Source organism: Myotis daubentonii, chromosome 6 (assembly GCF_963259705.1).
Source record: "Myotis daubentonii chromosome 6, mMyoDau2.1, whole genome shotgun sequence".
NCBI lineage: Eukaryota > Metazoa > Chordata > Mammalia > Chiroptera > Vespertilionidae > Myotis > Myotis daubentonii.
The window spans coordinates 70598994-70621469 of record NC_081845.1 but is presented as its reverse complement, the minus strand read 5'-3'; the positions used below and the strand labels follow the sequence as shown (position 1 = coordinate 70621469).

The 22476-nt window shown below is 36.1% G+C and overlaps 1 protein-coding gene and 1 pseudogene across 1 annotated transcript in view; both read right to left on the bottom strand.

Annotated features, from left to right (window-relative positions):
- The window catches only part of EYS (eyes shut homolog), a 1266634-nt gene that overhangs the window by 910877 nt on the left and 333281 nt on the right, over window positions 1–22476 (bottom strand).
- On the bottom strand, window positions 14801–15565 carry LOC132236513 (small ribosomal subunit protein eS6-like; annotated as a pseudogene).

The following is a 22476-nucleotide window of genomic DNA, read 5'->3' as shown; positions in this document are numbered from 1 at the left end:
CTCCACCCTGATCCAGGACACCCTTCAAGGCAAACCAGCCGGCCCCCACCCGTGCACCAGGCCTCTATCCTATATAGTAAAAGGGTAATATGCAAACTGACCCTAACAGCAAAAGGACTGGGAATGACTGATCACTATGACACACACTGACTACCAGGGGGCAGATGCTCAATGCAGGAGCTGCCCTCTGGTGGTCAGGGCGCTCTCACATGGGAGGAGCTCTGCTCAGCCACAAGCAAGGCTGATGGCTGCCAGTACAGCGGTGGTGGTGGGAGCCTCTCCTGCCTCCTCAGCAGCGCTAAGGATGTCTGACTGCAGTTTAGGCCTGGTCTCTGCTGGCAAGTGGACATCCCCCGAGGGCTGCCGGGCTGCCAGAGGGATGTCTGATTGCCATCTTAGGCCCAATTCCCCCGGGATCGGGCCTAAGCCAGCAAGTGGTCATCCCCTGAGGGGTCCCAGACTGCGAGAGGGCACAGGCCGGGCTGAGGGACCTCCCTCCCCGCCAAGTACACAAATTTTTGTGCACCGGGCCTCTAGTGATCTATTATAAGCTGGTAGCTCCTGCCCCCAGAAATAGAAGTATGCTTGAAGACAAGAAAATGTATTAAAAAAAAAATGGTTTGATCATCTCAAATGCAGAAAATTCAACACACATTTCTAAAAATTGTCTTAGCAAATGAAAACTTAATGGGAATGGTTTTATATTAATAAAATATATTGCCCTGACCATGTGGCTCAATTGGTTGGAACATGGTCCCCTACAGCAAAAATGTTGTGGGTTTGATTCCAAGTCAGGGTCCATACCTAGGTTTCTGATTCCATCCTTGGGAAACCTGTGGGAGACAACCAATTGATATTTCTCGCCCACGTGGATGTTCTCTCTCTCTCTCTCTCTCTCTCTCTCTCTCTCTCTCTCTCTCTCTCTCCCTCTCCCTCTCCCTCTCTCTCCCATTTTCTTTAAAAATCAATAAAAACATATAATGAACACCAAAAACTGATGAACAAAAACAGATCCAGAGACAGACAAACATCCATCAGACCGTCAAACCTCAGAGAGAAGGTAGGGGAGGGTGGGGGTCAGGGGGAGAGATCAACCAAAGGACTTGTATGCATGCATATAGGCCTAAGCAATGGACACAGACAACAGGGGGGAGAGGGCATGAGTAGGGGAGGGTTGGGGGGCAATGGGGGGAAAAGGACACATATGTAATACCTTAATCAATAAAGAGGAAAAAGCATATCCTTAGGTGAGGATTAAAAACAACAAAAAAAAACAACTCTTTGAAAAAATATAAAATTAAAAAAATTTTCCACACAAATAAGCAAAAAATTCCTGCCAAACATATCCTATGTAAAGCTTACTTTTAGAGTCCTGAAAATTTAAATACACATTGAAAAAAATAAAACTAATAAAAATTTAAAATCGTGTCATTTTCTGATTCATTACTCATATGATCATAGGCAGAATAATAATTTGTTTTCTTTAATACAATTTTTTTAAAATTGTAGTAAAATTTATTTTGAATTTAGTATTCATAAGAATAAAGCACTCTGTCTTTTGTCTTATTGTCTTTTTTTAATGCTATCTGAAGTATTATTTTAAATCTATACAAACTTATAAAATTGCCCACTGATACAAAAATTGAAAATACTGGGTATAATGATATTTAGAATTAGGTATAAATATAGTGCTTTTTAATCTTAAAAACAAATCAAACTATGTTATGTTAATATGATTTTTGTCACCTGGAGAAATAATTTGTCTTGGTGCTATAAATCTAACATGAAATAATATGTATTATTCTGACAGAAAGGTAATGGAATATTTAAAAATAATTTCTGTGAAAAGTTAATAAATGCTGAGTTTCATTGAACATATTTTGAAATAAGGCAATGAAAATGCATGTTAGATTGAAGAATACATTGAAGGCAGAACTATTTTAGAAAAACACAATTTCTGGAACAAGAAAAAATATAATAAAGAAACTATAAAAGCCACATGTTAAATGTAGATAGTCTTAATGTATAAATATTCATAGTGTCAATACCTTTTACAACACTTTGTTAAGAAAATAAAACTTTTAAGAAATTTAGTCATGGTAGTATTTTAGTGCTTATTCTAGATGAAGAACAGTAAGGCCAATTCCCACTAGCTTTCTTTCCTGTATTCTTAGTCAATCTATGATAAATATTCATATTACATTCTTCAAAATATCTCAGCTCTTTGTTCACTATGCTATTTTCTATCTACAGTCTCTATTAACAAGTTAGTCCTTGTATTTTAGTTCTCTTTATTGCATGCCCTACTTTCATAAATTATTTGTGATTCTTTCCAAAGGGTCCTATCTTTAATAGCTTTTTGGCTTTTTTTAATACAGGTTCTAAAATTAGAATAAAGGCGCTTAGGCTACCAGTACTAGAATTTTATTCTTTATTAATAATATAGCTACCATGGGAAAATAACTCATTTGCTATCAAACTGTTCAAACACATTTTTTTCTGTCTTGAATAGTGTTTTCCATAAAATTTCAATTTAACAACCGGGGATTTAGTCTATTACTCAAAGTTCTATCTCCAGGACACATAATACTTAAAAATACAAAATAATAATTTTCTGAGAGACTATCACAAACAGAAAGATGCCAGAATATGAATACAATTAAGATACAGATAGTTTAGAGATGTTAGGGACAATAATATTTTTGGTCTAAAAGTCAAATAATAATGAAAATGCAAGCACAGGATGAACCAAAAATAATCACTTTTTCCTCCCCATCAGGCTTTTTCCAAAATATTTCACTTAAGGTTAATATATAGTTCCTTTTATTAAACTCAGTTTTTTAACACATTAGAAAGCTCATAGAATTTTACATCTTTTGTTGCTCAAAGCTGTCTTAAACATTAGACAATTTGGTCCAGTCATTTTAAAATACTTGTTTGTTAATTTTAATTAAGAAACACTTACACAAACATTTCCCCAGGGTGTATAACACATAAAGCAGCACAGAGCGATGTGCTCTGACTGAGCAAGGGAAGAAAGGCCGGGAACCCTGCCCTGTTCAGGGAGTCTTAGCCAGGCTCCCTCTCTACCAACCATTGAGGGTGCTACAAACCCCCGCGAGTCTCAGAACACAATTGAAAACCACTGATCCGTCCAACCTATTTCATTTTATAAAAGAAAAATTGAACCCCTGGAGGTTAAATAAACTGCTCAAGCTACTGTAAGTAGTTAATGGTAAACTGGAATTAGAATTCGTGTCTCCTGTCCAGTATACTCAAAGGTAATTTAAAACAATCAATTAAAAACATCTGGTAAATTAATACATTTAGAATTATATTTTCTTAAATATATCATTATGACAACCTAAAAGTTTTGAAGCAATGTTCAAATCATGCACATTAAGAAATTCACTTCATATGTGAATTCCTGTGTCCTTTTTTATCTATATACTAGAGGCCTAGTGCATGAAAAGTCATGCACTGCAGGGGGCGGGGGGCCTCAGCCCGGCCTGCCCCCCTCACAGTCCAGGAGCCCTCAGGAGCAGGAGGCGACCCAGTGATCAGGGGAAGGCAATGCCCCATCACACCTGTGCTGCTGCCACTGCCGGCAGCGTAAGCCTCGGCCGGCCCTGGTTACCTGAGCCTCGGGTTGACCCTGGGTGGCTGGGGGGCTGAGAGGACCGGGTGACTCTGGAGGCAGGCATGCAGAGCAGCCTGGCTGTGCCTGCACCCTGGTATGGCTGAGGTGACTGGACGCCGCCATCTTGTGGCTGTGGGTGCTGTCATCTTAGCCGCCTGCTGTTCAGTCGTTTTGTCATCCCTCACTAACCCCCCTGCTGGCCTGGTTGCTCCATGCAGCCTGTTCGGTCGTCCGTTCGGTTGTTTTGGTTGCGACGGTTGCTTAGGCTTTTATATATATGGATCAGAAAGTTGCTACATGGTCTAGTTCAGTGGTCAGCAAACTGTAGCGGGGCAAAGCACAGGTTGCAAGCTACATGTGGCTCTTTGGCCCCTTCAGTGTGGCTTTTCCACAAAATACTGGCTCTTCCACAAAATACTGACTTCTGCGCATGGGCCACGAAGTCTCAATTGCACTGTATGTGTGCGCCCGAATGTGGTATTTTGTGGGAGAGCCACACTCAAGGGGCCAAAGAGCCGCATGTGGCTCGCAAACCAAGGTTTGCCGACCATGGGTCTAGTTGCCATCAAAACAACAGTGATCAATAGTAATTATCCCTGATGTTAGCATTGAAACCAACATTAACTGATTTAAAACCTATGTTATAAACATGAAGCTTGAACATTGTTATGTGTGTTCATTGAAGAAAGAGAATTATTTTGACTCTGCAGATTACCTTCAGGTTAGATGTGGGCAATATTCATCCTATTGAGCTTCATAGTGATAGAGAATAGAGAGAGCAAAAACAACTGCTTCGGTTGAAGCTTGCTCTCATGGGATATTTGCAGCCTTGGGTTATATGCAAATCAATGTACCCCAAATCTTTTAAAATCACAGTACAAAACTATTTTCTGGTATAGTGTCTCCAAATAAAATGAGCATCTATATTAGAGAAGTAAGCTAGGCTTTCTAACATCTGCAGTAGAAGGAAGCACTAGACATATAATATTTGCCTGTTGCAATAGGTACTTTTCAACTTTTGACTAAAGCTTCTTTTCAGAGTTAAAGAAACAACCTTCAGGAAATATTACACATTATAGTGTTTCTGCATATTTTCCTTTTTAAACCTAGTTATTTCCTTGCAATTGCAAAGAGGAATTCTAGTTAGAAGAGCACTTATTAGAGAGTTATAGTGTGAAACGTCTTCATCTCTCCTGTTCTTAACAATTATTAAATGCTTTGTAAATCTATAGGCTCCAGTTTCCTGATAAGAGGACTATTTTGTCTTAGGGTTAACCACCATGATTTTTATTGCAGGATGGTGAGCTACCTTTGGAGAGGAAGTCAGTAATGAGAACATAGCCACAGGTGTTGTAACCAGGAAAGAGGCAAGCATTGGGCTAAAAAAAGTATAAAAATGCTTAGAAAAGAAAGAGCTTGAATAACCATAGCAATATTGAAAAAGAAGAATAAAGTTGGAGGAATCACACTAGAGGTCACAGTAATCAAAACATCATGCTACTGGCTTAAAAACAGACATAAAGATCAATGAAACAGAACAGAGAGCCCCGAAATAAACTCATGTCTTTATGGTCAATTAATATTTGACAAAGGAGGCAAAAATGCACAATGGGGTAAAAATAGCTCATTCAATGAATGTATCTGGGAAAATTGCACAGATATATTAAAAAAAATGAAACTAGACCACCTTCTTATACCATACACAATAATAAACTCAAAATAGATAAAAAAAACTTAAATGGTAGACTCAAAACCATAGAAATGAAAACCACAATGAGATATTACCTCACACATGTCAGAATGGCTATCATCAATAAGTCAATAAACAACAAGTGTTGGAAAGGATATGGAGAAAAGGGAACCCTAGCGCACTATTGGTGGGAATGCAGATTGGTGCAGCCACTGTGGGAAGCAGTATGGAGTTACCTCAAAAATTAGAAATGAACTACGATTCCATTCCTGGGAACATATCCAAAAAAACCTGAAGCACTGACTAGAAACAATATATGCACCAATATGTTCATTGCAGCATTATTTACAAGAGCCAAGGTTTGGAAGCAGCTTAAGTGTCCACTAGTTGATGAGTGAATAAAAAAGCTGTGGTACATGTACACCCTGGAATATTACTCATCTGTAAAAAGAAAGAACTCTTACCTTTGCAATAGCATGGTTGGACCTGGAGAGTATTATGCTAGTGAAATAAGCCAGTCAGAGAAAGAGAAGAACCATATAATCTCACTTATATGTGGAATCTAAGGAACAAAATAGCATAAATAATAGAAATCGACTCATGGATACAGAGAACAGACTGTCAGAGGGGAGGGGGTTGGGGAGCTGGATGAAAAAGGTGAAGGAATTAAGCAAAAGGGAAAAAAAGAGAACTCATATACACAGACAACAGTATAGTGATTATCAGAGGGAAAGGGGTGGTAGAGGGAAAGGGAGATAAATGGCGATGTAAGGAGATTTGATTTGGGCCAGTGAATGTAAAATACAATATATAGATGATGTATTATAGAATTATACCCCTGAAACCTATATAATTCTATTAACCAATGTCACCCAATAAATTCAATAAAAAAAGAGTGAACTACAATTTCAAATATCTCTCTCATCATCAGCTTGTTGTGAAAGATGAATCCAAAAATAATTCCAAGAAGCAAATTTGTTATTCGCAAGTTTCATTAATTATGAAAACAATTTCTACAAAATGCATTTGGCATTTTAGAATTTAATGTTATTGATCACTACTCCTCTTAGGATAATCAGACATAGGTATTTCTTTCTTGCTTGCTTCCTCTTCTTCCCTCTCTTCTTCTTGTCAGGGAATGAAGGCTTATGTTTTTATTCTATCCATAAATAAATATTTTCTACAGATATTAAGCCACTTATGCTATTGATTAGATATAATTGGAGACATGAGTAAAATACCCTGGAAAAGGAGTCAGAGTATTTGATTGTTTGATTGGTCTACGAATGGTAGTAAGTGTAGGATATTGAGTAACTTACCTAAGGAGTCATAGTGAATTTAGGATATTGAATTCACCTAACCAGTCAAAAATTGGTCTTAATTTTTAAATCAACACATTTGGATTAGGTAATTTCTACTAACCCTTATAATCTTAAAATTATATTTAATTTATAATTCCTAGAAGAGCCAGGCATTAACAAGGACAAACTATTTTGCCAAGAATTCCCACCAGCTGTCTAAAGCATTCCTAGTGATTTGTTATTTCCTGTTTAACAAAATTATGTTCTGAAATGACAGCTGGGAACACAGTAAGTAATTTACAACATACAGCTTTTCTTAGAAGAGCCACTGGTAAAGTTTGCTTTTGTTTCTAATCCCTTCCACCAGCTCATGAGGCAAAATGTATTTTTTAAAACAGAGAGAAATGTTTTATTATGTCATAACAATATTTATTCACCAAACACACAAGTTAGTCTTGATGTATTTTAATTGAACAAAATCAATAGTCATTGTGTTATACATAAAGGAAACACATTAATGGCTAAATTTTGACTTGTTATTTAAAGTTTACTAATAGTTTTCCAGACATTTTCTATTTATTTTGTTAATGTAAGTATAATGAGAAGGATTTTCTAAGTATGAATAATTAATTTGTAAGTATGCAGTATTTGGAATCACTGTATACTTTCTAATTATATATCACATAATCATTTTCTTAAAATTTTAAGGCAAAATTAATTTTGAAAGAATTTTTCACAGTATCTTCTTAAGTTATTGTCAATGATTATGATATAGATCCCAGGTAGCCTAATATAGATTTTCATATATCTTTCTCTACTTAATATACCTTCCAAAATATTTAAATGTTTGTCTTTTTAATCCTCTCACCCCCCTACTTTTAGAAAAGCTAAATTGTGACTCAACTTATCTCTACAAATTTGAATCTATCCCCAAAATCTTTGAAATCATACAATGAAAGACATTTGACATTACTCAACTAATGATTCAAATGGAGGCCTTAAAGTCATGTTTCCCAAAGAAAAATTTTGCTGTTGGTCAATGGTGTTATATGTATTGTAAATAACACTTAAAATAGCGATTTTCAACTGGTATACCAAGGCACACTGGGGTGCCACGAAAATTTTTAAATTGAATTAATTAGGGTGACATGGTTAATAAAATTATTCAGGTTTCAGGTAAACAATTCCAAAACACATCATCTGTATATTGTACTGTGTGTTTACCACCCAAGTCAAGTCTCCTTCTATCACCATTTACCCCTTATTTACTCTCTTTTACCTCCCTCCAAACCTTTTCTCTCTGCAAGAATTTTTAAAACATGCAATACCTGACTATTCAATCAAGGGCACTGACCTCTTTTCCCTTAGATTGTCAAATAAAAAATGGCAACAGCCAATACTATATTTTATTTTTGTCAGATTGGCAAGAAATATATTTTTGGGGTGCTGCAGAATTTGAGTAATTAGTTTATGTGTGCCATGAGATGAAAAAGTTTGAAAATCGCTGATTTAAAACACCTGCTGAAATATATATTTGACTTAAGGCTTATTTGACTGAGATTTTTAAACTGGCAAATGTTACATTAGTTATATACCATTTTTGCTGCCTTGCAAATTACGATGACTTTATATTTTCAAAAACTCTTTTTTCTAAATGAATAATTATGCTGCTAAAACTTACTCTTTCAAAATATATTTATATGAGTTCCTTTATTTACATATTAAGTAAAGGAACACATTTATGGATTATTTTTTTTTTATGTTAAAACTTCTGTATACCCACTAAAATATACTCCCTCTCAAGTCAATCTCTCTTTTTGAATTACCTTAATCAAAGGAGGTGGGGTGGGGCTGCTGCTTGGCTTTGCACAGAGGCTTGAAACTGTATTTTTTTCCTAGAAAATAAAATAACCATGTTACGAAAGCTACCCTGCTTAGCTTCTCAAATTCTACTTGCCAAAGGCTGGGTTTCTTAATTCACATTTATTTTCTTTACTAGTCAGCTCCACGGTCTGTTGTAGGCACTGTGTTGTACCGCTCAGAGCCTTCTGTATATCTGGAACTCTCCTAACCCTGGCTGCCTGGAGCATTGGCAGTTGACAGTCCAGAGCTGAGTCCTTCCTTGGGATTTGTCCTTGCCTGAAGGGAGCTGCCTTGCCCAGTGTTATACCAACCCCTCCCTCCCCCAAGAATCCACATCCAATTATTGGTTTACAAAGAGGTACAAGGACCCAAGCCCCGTGGTCTCAACTTGAGACATCTCTAAAGGGGCCTTTCTGTGGGATTGCCTAAGATTTCTGTTACAACCACATCACACACAGCTCACATGTGTGTCTGCCCATGTCTCTTTTCTTTATTCCCTCACAGACACTGCTCCCAAAGTATTTTATAACAAATCTCCATATAAAAATCTCATCTTTTGGACAGTTACCTGGGGATCCTACATACAAGAATTGGAGCCAAAAGTGGGTTAGCATGAGGAGGACTGTAAAATGGAATTTTGGAGCTATGAGTCAATTGGCAAAGAGAACTCAGTGGTTTAATATATTATGGGTGTCCCAGAGCATCACGTAGCCAGTATTAAAGCCTTAGACCAACTGGGAACTGGGTTGGGATACTGAATGGAGAGAATGCACTGGAGAATAGGCCCTTGGGAAGTTTAGAGGAAGTAGAGATCATAGAAACAACAGAATAAGATGGCTCTTACGGAATGCTCCTGGGGCATTGAAAAAGACAAAGGAAAATTAGGATGAATAATCGCTATTTAAAGACTAAGAGTTGGGAACCTTCATTAAAAGGTTATAAAGAAAACAAAAGAAAAAGTTATAAAGAGACTCTCATCTCCTGCAGTTGGAGAGCTGTAAAACCTGAGAAGCAGGAGCAGGATTTAATTATAACAGCAGGGGTGCTCAAATCCCTCTGGAACACAAAAGAAGTAAAAAAACGGAAGTCGCCTCTTCCCTGTTTGAAGAAGACACAGAGATCACTATCTTCCAAGAGAACATTCAACTGTTCTCATCCAGAATTTAGCCCATCTGTTGGGAGGTACAAAGATTACATGACCTGACCTTCAGCTCACTTCATAAAAGGTAGGTACAATGGTGCCAAGAGTAGAGTTTCAAGGGGTCTGGTGGAATCTCACCTTGGTGCCACTCGTTTGTGACCCCAGATGTTACATAAAGCCTTCCAGTCTCCTAGTATGTAAATCACTACACAATGTTGCAGTGATTACTTAATGAAAATGCACCTCTGACTTCAGTACAGTTGCTATTGTAAAATAAGAATTCAACACATGGTAACCACTGATATTAGCATTAGGTATAACAGAGCTTATGTCTATGTAATTCCTTTATTGTCAAAAGCCCACTTTCCCAACTCACCTGTAATTTACATGAATGTAAATTAAATTAATGAGTGATTGAAAAGAATTGAAGGATGAAAATGTATTCATTTTAATTATTAAATATCTTCCATATATTAAGCATTTAAAATATATAATATTACATAATAAACTAGAGGCCCAGTGTACAAATTTGTGCACTGGTGGGGTCCCTTGGCCTGGCTGTGGGGATCGGGCCAAAACTGTCAGTCTGACATCCCCCAAAGGGTTCCGGAGTGTGAGAGGACACTCTACAAAGTTTCTGTCACTCGGCAGCCCCTGGGTTGAGCATCTTCCCCCTGGTGGTCAGTGTGCATCATAGCTATCGGTCGGTCAGCCGGTCAGCCAGTTGGCTGGTTGCTTAGGCTTTTATATAGAGAGAGATATGGATCAAACTTTATACATATGTATAAACATATATACTGGATATATGTAGTCATGTTTATAGGAGGCTAAAGTAATTAAGTAATAAAAACTTAATTGTCTTTGACAAAATACCTCTTTGGGAAACTCAGTCTTTCATAAAATAAGTCTATAAAAATAGCATCTTGTTCATTCACTTAACAGATAGTATTTACTGACTCCCTTCTATTTCTTAGGCACTAGGAACTAGGTATACAAAAATCAAGAAATAAGATCAGGTCACCACTCTGAGATACAATATCCTGAGGCTCATAGTCTCTTAGGAAGACATGGAGAAGGGGTAAATCACACACACACACACGCACATGAACACGCATGCACACAAATGTTGTGTAAAATCACCACAGTCTGTGGTGTTGGCTTTGAGAGTGTTACAACACTTATATAACAACAGAAATAATTTAGCTTAGTGGCTCATGTTTATTTGTGTGTTTTTTTTTATCACTCTTTATAGTAAAGACAGTTTATTCCTCTCTGTCTGTAAGAATAATGAGGGAAGAAATTGTGTATTGTTTACCAGTCTTCCATTCAGAGCACACTATTTTTAGCCTTGATTGTACTTGAAGGAGTGTATAAACTAATCTTGCAAACCAAACTGAGAGCTAATCACAGTAATTCATGAAACATTTATTGACTGAGGACAGTGCTAAATCCTGTTTATAGGTCTTGAACAAATTGTAGATTGAAGTATAAGTACAGAATCCAAATGATAAAAAGAGATAATTTTGCAATATTACCTAATTTTTTCATAAATACATGCATTAATTATTTTCCACTTTTAAATCGAACCTTACTATCATTTCAAAGTGAAAATGATGAGATACACTTTTGTTTTATCTAAACATAGATATGTAAATTAGAATATGAGACATAATAAAGTATATAGAACACTAATTCCTCTTCAAGATCAAATCAAGATTTATATAATTTAAAATGTAGAGAACAAACATACATTGAGGAAACTATTTTAACAGTAGCATGAAAAAGCATTTTTTTCATTTAATTATATCATCAAATTACATACAGGGTGGGGCAAAAGTAGGTTTATAGTTGTTCAGATGGAAAATAATACAATAATGAATAAATAATAATGTAAGAATAAATGGTGTTTTGTGCACTCACAACTGTAAGCTATTTTTGTTCCACTCTATATGAGCTTTTTATGAATTCATAAGGATCCATATGTACCTAAGCAAAATATTTATTTATTTATTTATTTAGCTATATAATAAAAGGCTAATACACAAATCTACTGAACAGCAGAATGACCAGTCACTATGATGTACAATCAACATAGGAGCTGCCCCCTGGTGGTCAGTGCACTCCCACCGCAGAGCGCGGCTCAGCCAGAAGCCGGGCTCATGGTTAGTGAGTGTAGCTGCAGTGGCCGGAGCTTCTCCCGCCTCTGCGGCAGCACTAAGGATGTCCAACTGCTGGCTTAGGCCCACTCCCTGTGCTGTCAGTCAGACATCCCCTGAAGGCTCTTAGACTGAGAGAGGATGCAGGCCAGGCTGAGGGACCCCGCACCCAAGTGCATGAATTTTGTGCACCAGGCCTCTAGTTAATTTATATTAAACAATAGTCTTAAGGAACAGCCACATTGATTCAGAAAATGTATATATATCCTAAAGCACAAGCAACAGAAAACAGATTCTAGCTAAGTAATCAAAAGCAAGAAAAATATGACACAAAATTGAATCATTTGAAGATTACTTGGTTAACTTACATAAATTAAGGAAAAAATAAAAGCCTATTAATGTCAAATCTAAAGCAACTCCTATGATCTCAAAGGGCTGCTAGATCTGAATCACCTGAGGTGCATATCAAAGGGTGTCCCAACATTCACACAAGATTTTAATTTTATGCCATTTGTGCCGTAAAGTGTTGCCAATGAAAAAAAAATGATGGCATGACAGCTGACAGTTCAGCGTTATTAAAAATGGAATGCTACACAAAAAAACAATGTGTTTTCATTGTTGAGCAATATTTTTAAAATAATGAAGGTTTGCCAGCTACAGTTCGCAATTTTCAAGCAAAATATGGTCGGAATAGTGATTTAACTTCATCAACTGCGAAGAGATTAATTAAAAAAATTTAGGGAGGCTGGATCAATTAGTGATCTTAAACACTCTGGCGGTCCTTCAACAAGTCGTTCAACACAAAACATCGAAGCCGTTCGTGAGAGTGTTGCTGAGAGTCCAGGGACATCAATTCGGCACCGTGGTGAAGAATTGGACATTTCGAGAAGCTCTCTACAGCGTATTCTCACGAAAGATTTGCATCTTCATGCTTCCAAAGTTCAACTGACTCAAGAACTGAAGCCTACTGGCCACGCACAGCGAATAGAGTCCGTTGAATGGATTATGGAACAACAAGTGGATGCTGATTTTTCGAACAAAATCATCTTCAGCGATGAGGCTCATTTTCATCTTGATGGCTTGGTTCATCGACAAAATTGTCACATTTGGGGTTCAGAAAATCCACGAGTGGTTGTTGAGAAACAAATGCATCCACAACGTGTCACTGTTTGGTGTGGATTTTGGGCTGGAGGCACCATCGGACCATTCTTCTTTGAAAATGCGGCTGCTCAGGCAATAACAGTTAATGGTGCTTGCTATCGCAACATGATAATCCATTTACCCGATATTCTATTCCATACATAACCCTATACTGTCTACTTTACGAATCAATAAAAAATTGACAATTTTTAATTATAAACCTGTGTTTTCTATAAAAATTACTTCTTGTGTGAATTTTGGGACACCCTCTATAAATGATGGATTCCTGGGCCCCAGCCCAGAATTACTGAATCAGCATATCTGGAAATGGCTTCCAAAAATCTTCTTTTTAACACCATCATTAAAGATACTATGCCCTTTAACATCTGTCATTGGAGTGGCTCTGCTCTAATAATCCAAATGTTAGTGATTCAATGAAAGTAAAAAATTTCTGAGAGAACTGCGTTTTCTTTTCCCAACCTGCAGAACAGCACACTCTTTTTCTTTATATGATACATATTACATTCTACTTTAAATTGCTATTATTTGTGTAACATCACTCTCTGTTACTTTCCCATAATTCAAAGGCTTTTTATGCGTAGCAATATTATATTTTGCGTATGTGTATATCTCACAGCAAAAAGAATAAAATGTTTTAGTGTATAAATCCTTAAAAATTATGAATTGAATTATATAAAAATGACTTCATACACATGGGTGATAGTTTTGCGGGTAAGAGTATTATTTTAACATTTTGGTGTGTGTGTGTGTGTGTGTGTGTGTGTGTGTGTGTGTGTGGCTTTAAAATTATTAAAATTAATTCTAAAGTTTACTACTCAATCCAGTTCATATAAGAGAAAAATAAAACCTCAGCAGGCTAATAGTTAAATTTACTGGAAGCCAGTTTCCCAAAGAATGAAAGGCAGAATCAATGAGTTTGTCTCTCATATATTTCTGTAAAATATGCCAAGTACCAAACCTTTTAATTTCTCTGAAAAGAGCATTTGAGATTGATTAGGTAGGGCGCTGCACACATTTTATTATAATTTAGCTGCTCTCTGGATATCTATCTGAGTTTTCTAAGGCTGATTAAAATTGTACCACTTATTGAATAAGACATAACAATGATAATTTGGTTTCTGACAATGCCCATCTGTATTAGTTTGTGGGCAAGTATCAGCTCTCCTTATAAAAGAGTACATGACTAGAAATAATATATAATTCAGGACTCAAAGCAACAATGAATCCATTTTGTGAAGTAACTTAAGAAACATTTCCCAAGAGGAAAGATTTCTGGACTTTGTAAATTGTATGCTTTTATAGTGAGACAGGTATCTATTAGGATATTTTTTATTTTAAATATCTTTCTATTACTATTGCAATACCAACTTATTCCACATATATCAAATTCACAGGAATAGTTTTCCTTAAAAACAAACAAACAAACAAACAAACAAAACCCAAAAACAAAACCTCAAAGAAGTAATCATTAAGCAATGGTCATTTACTGCAAACATGGTTAAGCTTAAGTAGGTATTGCATATAAATGAAGGACTAATGGAGTCAGTTAAATGTCATAGTAAATTTCTGTATCTTTTTCTGGATGAGCTCCTAAAAATCCCTCCTTTTGATTTTCCTACCTCATAATTTTTTTAAAAATTCGTTAATCATAACATAATCATTCAGTAATATTTATACTTAAAATTGATTTTTTGTTAAATATTTACTCAATTGGACTAAATATTGCATTAAAACTTGGACACATTTATGATATTAGAAACTTTTTAAAAAACAAATTTGATAAAACATTTTAAGCTATATTTTAAGTAACATCTATAGATACATAATTGCATTAATTCAAGTAATATATTTTTATGTTTGTTCTTATTTATTTGTTACCCTTAGAAAATCTCATTTTTTACTGGACTAGGATATAGATGTAGAAACTCTCAGAGAGGACAGCCCATGTCTCTTGGCAATCTGTTCCTGGCGTTTTTCTTTGGCCTCCTCCCTTCTCTTAGCCAAAAGTTTAGCATACTCTGCAGCCTCTTCCTCACTTTTCTTAGTATGTTGTTTCTTCAGAGCAGCACGCCAGTGTTTGTGCGGCAGGATGCACGGAGTAACAAGACTCTGAATATTGAGTGCTTTGGTCCAAGGTTTTTTAGCTTCTTTGTTTAGGGTTTTCTCACAACATATTGGCAGACATCATCTTCTTTAGAGAGAGTGAAAGTTTTGTGGAATCTGCTAGCTCTTTTGGGCCCCAGGCGACATGCAGTGGTGAGGCCAGGAATTTCTTTCTCCCCATTCTTTTACAATGACCAAGTTGAGAACACTGAGATTGGCACCCTCAATGCAACCCTGAACAGAGTTGCGCTTTCTCTCTCTAGTCCTCCTTGGCCTATAACAGGAATGACCCTTACTCAGCAGCAGGCAGACATGGCCATGGGTCAATCCACCCAGCTTCAGGAGGAAACCTTGTTTGTCATCTCCACCACTGTTTTGAACCACATAACCCTTCCACTCTTCACCCAGAGCCTCAGGAGCAACTTCTGTGGCCATACTCTTCTCATAAAAGGTACGAAGTTTGTGTTCATCATCCACTTCAATGAGTTTCTGACAGCCAGGGACTGGGAAAGAGATGCTCAGTTTTATCCTGAAGCAGCTGACCGATGCAGAGGCACCACAAAAAACAGGCCAGTTCAAATGATATTTTAAAATAAACTACTCAAAAGTGAAAATAATATTTGCTATCTTTATGCTTATTAAATAAATTAATTATAGAGGTACATATGCATTTTAAATGTAAAGAAAAAGAACTAAGAACTTGTGATGATGCAAGCTGTCAAATTGGACATGTTCAGTTATAATGAACAGCTGCTTTTTTGGGGACATTTCTTGGCAGGGTTTTAAAAATCAGTATGCGATGAATATAAAATGAGGCATGCTCAGAGTGGCATGGCTTATAATTTTATAGCATTAGAGTATTTTATAATGCAAAGCCCTATTTTTAGTAGAACCATCTTTGGCAACTAGTATTTATTATACATTATGAAAGCCATCTTCATTCATGTGGAGACAAAAGAGAGCTATGATTCTGTCACCAATGTGTTTCAATAATTATATGAAATAGCCAATGTGAAATCAAAATGAGATGGAAATAAATATCCTTACATATGTCAATAAAGCTATGTTAGTGTATTAATTAATAGCACAATCCCCAAATGTGGTGAACTTGGCAGGACTGATGTAGGTCGATAGCTGGGTGACTATTTTCTGTGGAATAGAAGATAAATCACGATAACCTTCCTGAAGACAACTAATGGATTAAATATCATTGGAAGATACATCGTATTTGGACCAGTTTTCTTTGCCTTTGGGGTTAAGGATTTAAATGGATAGTGTATAAAGGAGAAATGTCTCTCTGAGCCTTGCCTGAGAAAGACTGAAAGCTGTCACACTAGAGTTAATATAAGGTCCTAGGAAAGCACCTACATCTTGACTGGCTGTATAGAATAGTGAAGAACATTCACTCTTGACAATATCTGGTAGCAAAGAATCCAGGAAGCAAAGAATCTCACAGTGATGTTAAAGGTGAGAACATTACTCTGGTGCAGGAAAGCAAATGTGAGTCAGGGCATATGCAGAAGGGGAAATCAAAGCCAATCCCAGTGCAGTTGGAAGAAGAAATTTAAAATTTCTTCTAGATCACACAAAAGCCTAATGGCTGTGATTCTCAAATATTAGTGCCATTGGAATTATGTGGATGGTTTGTTAAGGTATTTGGGCCCTACTCTAGAGTTTTTGATTCAATAGTTCTGAGTTGGGCCTAAGGATTTGCATTCCTACAAAGTTCCCAAGTGATGTTAGCATAGCTGATGGAGGGACACATTTTTCCTTATAGGATATTATGATCTTATGGATAAGTAAAATAATAGAAATAAAATTAAAAGCAGTGTATTTTCCACAATTGAGATAGACATGCTACAAATGTTTATATGTTTATATATATGTACATATATGTATATAAATATATAAGAATAGTCCCACCAACTATTGTGGGTGAGACAAAGAAATCAGAAAACAATGAAAAATTATTTGACTATGTGGAAGGAGCTTAAAAACGGACATTAGCTATAGTTGGGAGCTTTTCAAGGTTTCCAAGAACAGCTAGATCAGGGAACATACCCTGGAAGCATCTGACTGCAGTTAAGAGTGAAAGCAATGATCAGTTGTCGATAAGTAGGTGCTGGGCACCCAATTATACCAGCAATGGAGTAAGATACATTAAGGAGGATGAGGAAAATTGTTAATTCATGAAGGCCAAGGTCAAAATGTTGAGCAAATTGTTACTGTTAATACATACAAAATGAAGGAGTCCTTTGTTATGCCACACTGTATAAGCATGTTTAAGCAATATAATCACCAGAATACTAATGAATATTTTCAAAGATATATAATAACCTAGGTTAACTCATGAGCATGGATTAATTACAATTTTGAAATTTCCTAAAGTGGCCATGTCTTGGGCCATAACAAATTATTTTCAATAGATGATGAAGTCAACAACATTGTGGACATTACTGTGACATGGCATCACAGTAAGAGCCACAGAGTCTTCATGGACACCACCAAACCCTTTTGTCCAAGGTGACTGCATATTGTAGACAATTCTCTGAGTAAAATAAATGATACATTTTTCATTATTGAAATTTTAAAAAATAACAGGGAGGCTTTTTATTCTCAAATGAGCAATATAGAAAATATAGATAATAATGCTGTAAGCTTATTTTTTCCCTCCACACCAAATATGGTAATGCTAAATTTTAGTGTAATTTTAACATGCTACAATAATGTGCAATGATTATGGAGAAATGATCTTAGTTTAAATCCTACCTTATTTCCTCAAGGCATTAAAAATAGCACAGGAAATTTTCAGAGGGGCCATGTTAAAGTTAGCTCATTAATAGAATATATGGCTGTTTTCATGAAATAGCCCAGAATGTGTGTATGACGATATTTTAAATTAGTCTGTAGCCTCAAGATAATTCTCCTGAATGTCATAATAAATATATCATACATTCTTTTATATAATGTATTTATGATACATTATTAATGGCACATGAATATTTAATGCATATTTTAATAATTAGTAGCTGAATTCATATTACAAGATGTCTGATGGTAACTAGTAGAGTTGCTTTTATGCAGCTTCATTAATGCATATATTTTAATATGTCCTAATTTCTTTTATATTAAAAAGAGACATAGGTTTATGTGTACAATAAGCTTTGTTAAGTTTTATGAATTAGACAATATAATAATATCAAGGGGGATAATAGATGCAAGATTATTAGCAATGTCCAACTGAATGGGAGGAAGCATTTTAAAGTTTATAAAACTTGTGACTTCTCAATAGGCCTAAAGCTTTAATAATTTGGAGCTAGTTTCTAGTCTCCAATTTCATTAAAACATACCTGGGAAATGGTCCACTTGAGCGAGTTAAACCAAAAATTACTTGAGCGTCACAATACCCTTAATTTAGAACGAGATATCTTAAAAGCCAATAGGACTTTACAGGTCAATCCAGTTCTCATTGTAAAAAAAAACCACAAAAACAAAACAAAAACAGAAAAACCAAGAGCCGGATAATTTAGGAGACGCCATCCTTTGTTCATAGAATTAAGTCAGAAAGGTTTGATGAATGAGTCAATAATTACAGAACTGTTCTAAAGTCACAAAGCTTGTGTTTCTGAGGAAAAACAAAACCAGCAAAAAACAAGTAAAACACCCCTGAATTTCAGAACATGGCCCTCTCTGCTACACTCAGCTGACTAATTCAGGAGTGAATTATTTTCCCTTTTGCAATACATTTCTTCAGCAAATAATTATTGAGCAGTTATTTTAATCCAGGCAGTTTTCTAGAATCTGTAGATTCAAAGATGAATAATGAATGGCCCTGATCATAAAGAAGCTTCCTGGAGAAAAATGAGGACAGTGAAAATGAATTAGAAGGCAGTGTGGTAGAGCAAAGGAAGAACTAAACCCCAGGAAAAGATAAAACTTTAGTCAGATTTTGTTGCACTTCTATTCAATTCAAAGTCCTTCATTGACATCCTCTCTCATACCAGTAGTCAAAAACAAAGTATTTATGATAGCCAATCATAAATACTCAATTCTCTACCTTCTTTCTGAACTCATCCCTCTTGACCATATTTTGCACACTAGCCACATTCACCTCCATTTCTATTGATTGCCAGTCCAAACACGCTCAACAATTTGACACATGCTCTTTCCTTCAACTTGACCAACTTCCCACAGATAGTCAGGTGTAACACTCCCTCACTTTTTTTTCAGATCTTTACTTACATATCACCCTTTAACTTTTCCTGATCACCTCACAAAAATATCAATTCCTTCTATTACAATCTCTATATATAAAAGCCAAGTAACTGGAACACAGAAACAACCAGAACGACTGGTCACTGGTTTGCTATGACGCACACCGACGCGGCCAACCGGCCTGATCGGGGCCCTGATCAGCACCCCCAAACCTCCTGCGGCCCCTCTTCCCTGCTGGTCTGGCCCTGATCAGGCCAGCCAAACTCCACCTGTGCACAAATTCGTGCACTGGGCCTCTAGTGTTTATATATTTCCTCACATTGCCCAGAAACAGAAGCACAGAAAAATGACATATTTAGCCTAAACTTACAGAATTTATACATGGTTGAGAAAAAATTTGAATACAGCTTCAGACCCAAGATCTTAATCACTTTATACTGCCTCAATAATAGTGGAATCCAAAGAAATGGAAGAATTATTGCAGACCATTTTAAAGAGATTCTCTCAAAAGAGTTTCCTTTTTGGCTCCAGGCTAGAAGAGAATGATAGGTTGTATAATGGACTAAGGAAGGAACTGTGTGTAACTGAAGGAGGACCATAGCCTTGCCAGAGCTATGGTCAGTGTTACCAGTAGCAATGTCACACACACACACACACACACACACACACACACACACACACACACAAAGAAAAATAAATAAATATGTAAATAAACAAATAAGTAAATACCTTTAAACCAGGCAACTATGGATTTCAGTAATATCAGGCAAAAATAGTACTTATAGCAAAAGAAAGGAAAACAGAGAAGAGGAAGAGGACCAAGTTAGCAGCAGTAATTGTCCTTTCCAATCATTTTGTTGGGTAGCATTTATACTTAATAAATTAGCATTTTTTTGGCCAAACTCCCGACCCAATTATTATTAATAATATTTTTTTGTATGTGACTTACATAGAATTTGTTTCAGCTTTGCACTAACAAGATCTAAATTTATTTGGGAAATCTTTAAAAAATTATGACATTTAGCATTGCCAGGAAATGGATGTCTAGCATAAATCTATTAAATAAATAGATATCATAGATTAAGTGCTTCTTATTTTATAACATTGTGAACTTCATGTCAGTTTTATTTTTCCTTCACATTGATATTCTGGCTCTTTAAAAAGATAAATTGTTCATATTATACTTCATCTTTTGATTTACTTACAAAGTGCAACTGAATAGGAATTAACTTTAAAAGAGGTCATCCATGAGTAAAATGTCAACAGAATTGTTATACTGCCTAAACAGAATAAAGTATAATATGAAGTAAGAGTGACTTAATTAATTGAATTTGTCTCAGTAGAGCGCACTTTTTGTATAGTGAAAATGTTGAAAAAAGATAGATAACTGCATTGTGACAATTAATCTACTCATATTTGAGTGTGACTATAAGAAATGAGAAAGCATATGAACTATCTATGTCAGAATAAATAGATAAAACATATACACACTTGTGCCGCGCCAGCACAGCCAGGTTTGATGAGCCTGACAGGGGGCGGTGAAGAATTAAGAAAAGACAGACAAGAGAAGAAAGCTAGGGCTGGGTGGGACACTGCCCTCTCTGATGAAGAGGCAGCGCCACGGCCTGCAAGCCAAAGTCTTTATTTTTTAGCCAGATTCCATGAGGCAAAGTAATGCGTGGTTTCGAATCCACTCAATTACATGCACCTGATCAAGCTTTGTTTACTTGCTGCACCTCCCGCAGCCTATATCATTTAGCCACCTGGGACCACAGGTTCGGACCATAAGGTCAAGCTTACAACTATAGCCTTTGACTATAATTGTGCTAGGAGGGCTTTGCCCTCCAAGCTTGGACTTGCATGTGGCTTTGCCGCGAGAAGACCCTGCCCTCTCAGTAGTCCGAGGCTTGAACCTGTCCAAACACTGTAGCTGCTCTCCACACACACTCACTCCTTTGGGGCTTCATCAGCATTCTCACACACAGAAATTGTACTTTGCAGGGTCCCAACATAAAAAAGGATAAAAATTTTAAACACACACACACAAAATTGGCATCCAAAAATTTTAAATCATTATTTAAAAGTTTTTCTGATGGGACTATAAAGCCCACTTAATTCCTCTGTTTTTTTCTTTCCCTTGTGCTTGCTATTCTGTGTTAATGAGGTTACTGTAAAATAAGCATGGTTTTTCCACCAGATCTTGGTTATTTTTTCTAAGTTTAAGACTATTTGGGATAATTTCTCACTGTGTGGGACCAGATGAGACAAGCTCTCATTACTTTGTCACATTTACCCAGCAGCATATTACACACAAGGTAGAGGACCTTAGTACTTAGACAACTGAGAAAGCAGCAACATATAGCTATGTCTACAGCACGTAGAGTCTACCAACTTCAGGAATTTTTTATTTTATTTTACAATCTGGCCTGGATTTACCACATATCCTGATTATTTAAAAGAAAATGAACATTTTGATTCTTACATGAAATTTTCCTGAAATTACGTTCTAAAAGATAATTCAAACATAAATTATTACAGAACAACTAATGGGAAACAAATGTAAAGGCATTTGAGGCCATATTTATTCCCTGGGCCTCCAGTAAGTCATTCTGGTTCTTTATTTTTCCAATCATGTAGGGGAGAGATGGCATCACTCTGGACTGATATCCTACTAAACAACTTACTTTCTGAGTAGATAAGTTGTTGAACTATCAATAGAACATTCAAAGATATGAGATATGTGAGAAAATTTTTCATAACAATGTTGTGAAGCAGGGTATTCTGGTTATGTTGTTTTGGTAGTAAGATAGCTCAGCACTCTATGTAGTAATCAATTTTAATATACAAAAACAGACAATTAAATTTGAAAACATAGAATAATATTTAGCTAACATTGTCAGAAGGATCATGATATTAAGTTGAAAATGAATATGCTTTGTTTTAAACTTATTTACAATGGATTTAAAAGATGATCTGCACAGTTAAGACATCTGAACTACTTTTGCTTCTTATAGCGCCCAGGATCTATTTTTCTGTTTGACTTTATCTTATTCAATCAGATTTTATTCTCATCCACCCAGTCTAACTCCTTTATTGTAGCAAAAAGAGTTTATGGTAACAGAAAAACATTTATTTTCTAGCAACTGAAAACTTCAGGTTTTCAAGAAATTTTGAGATCCTCCATTTAACAACCAAAAATTAATAAA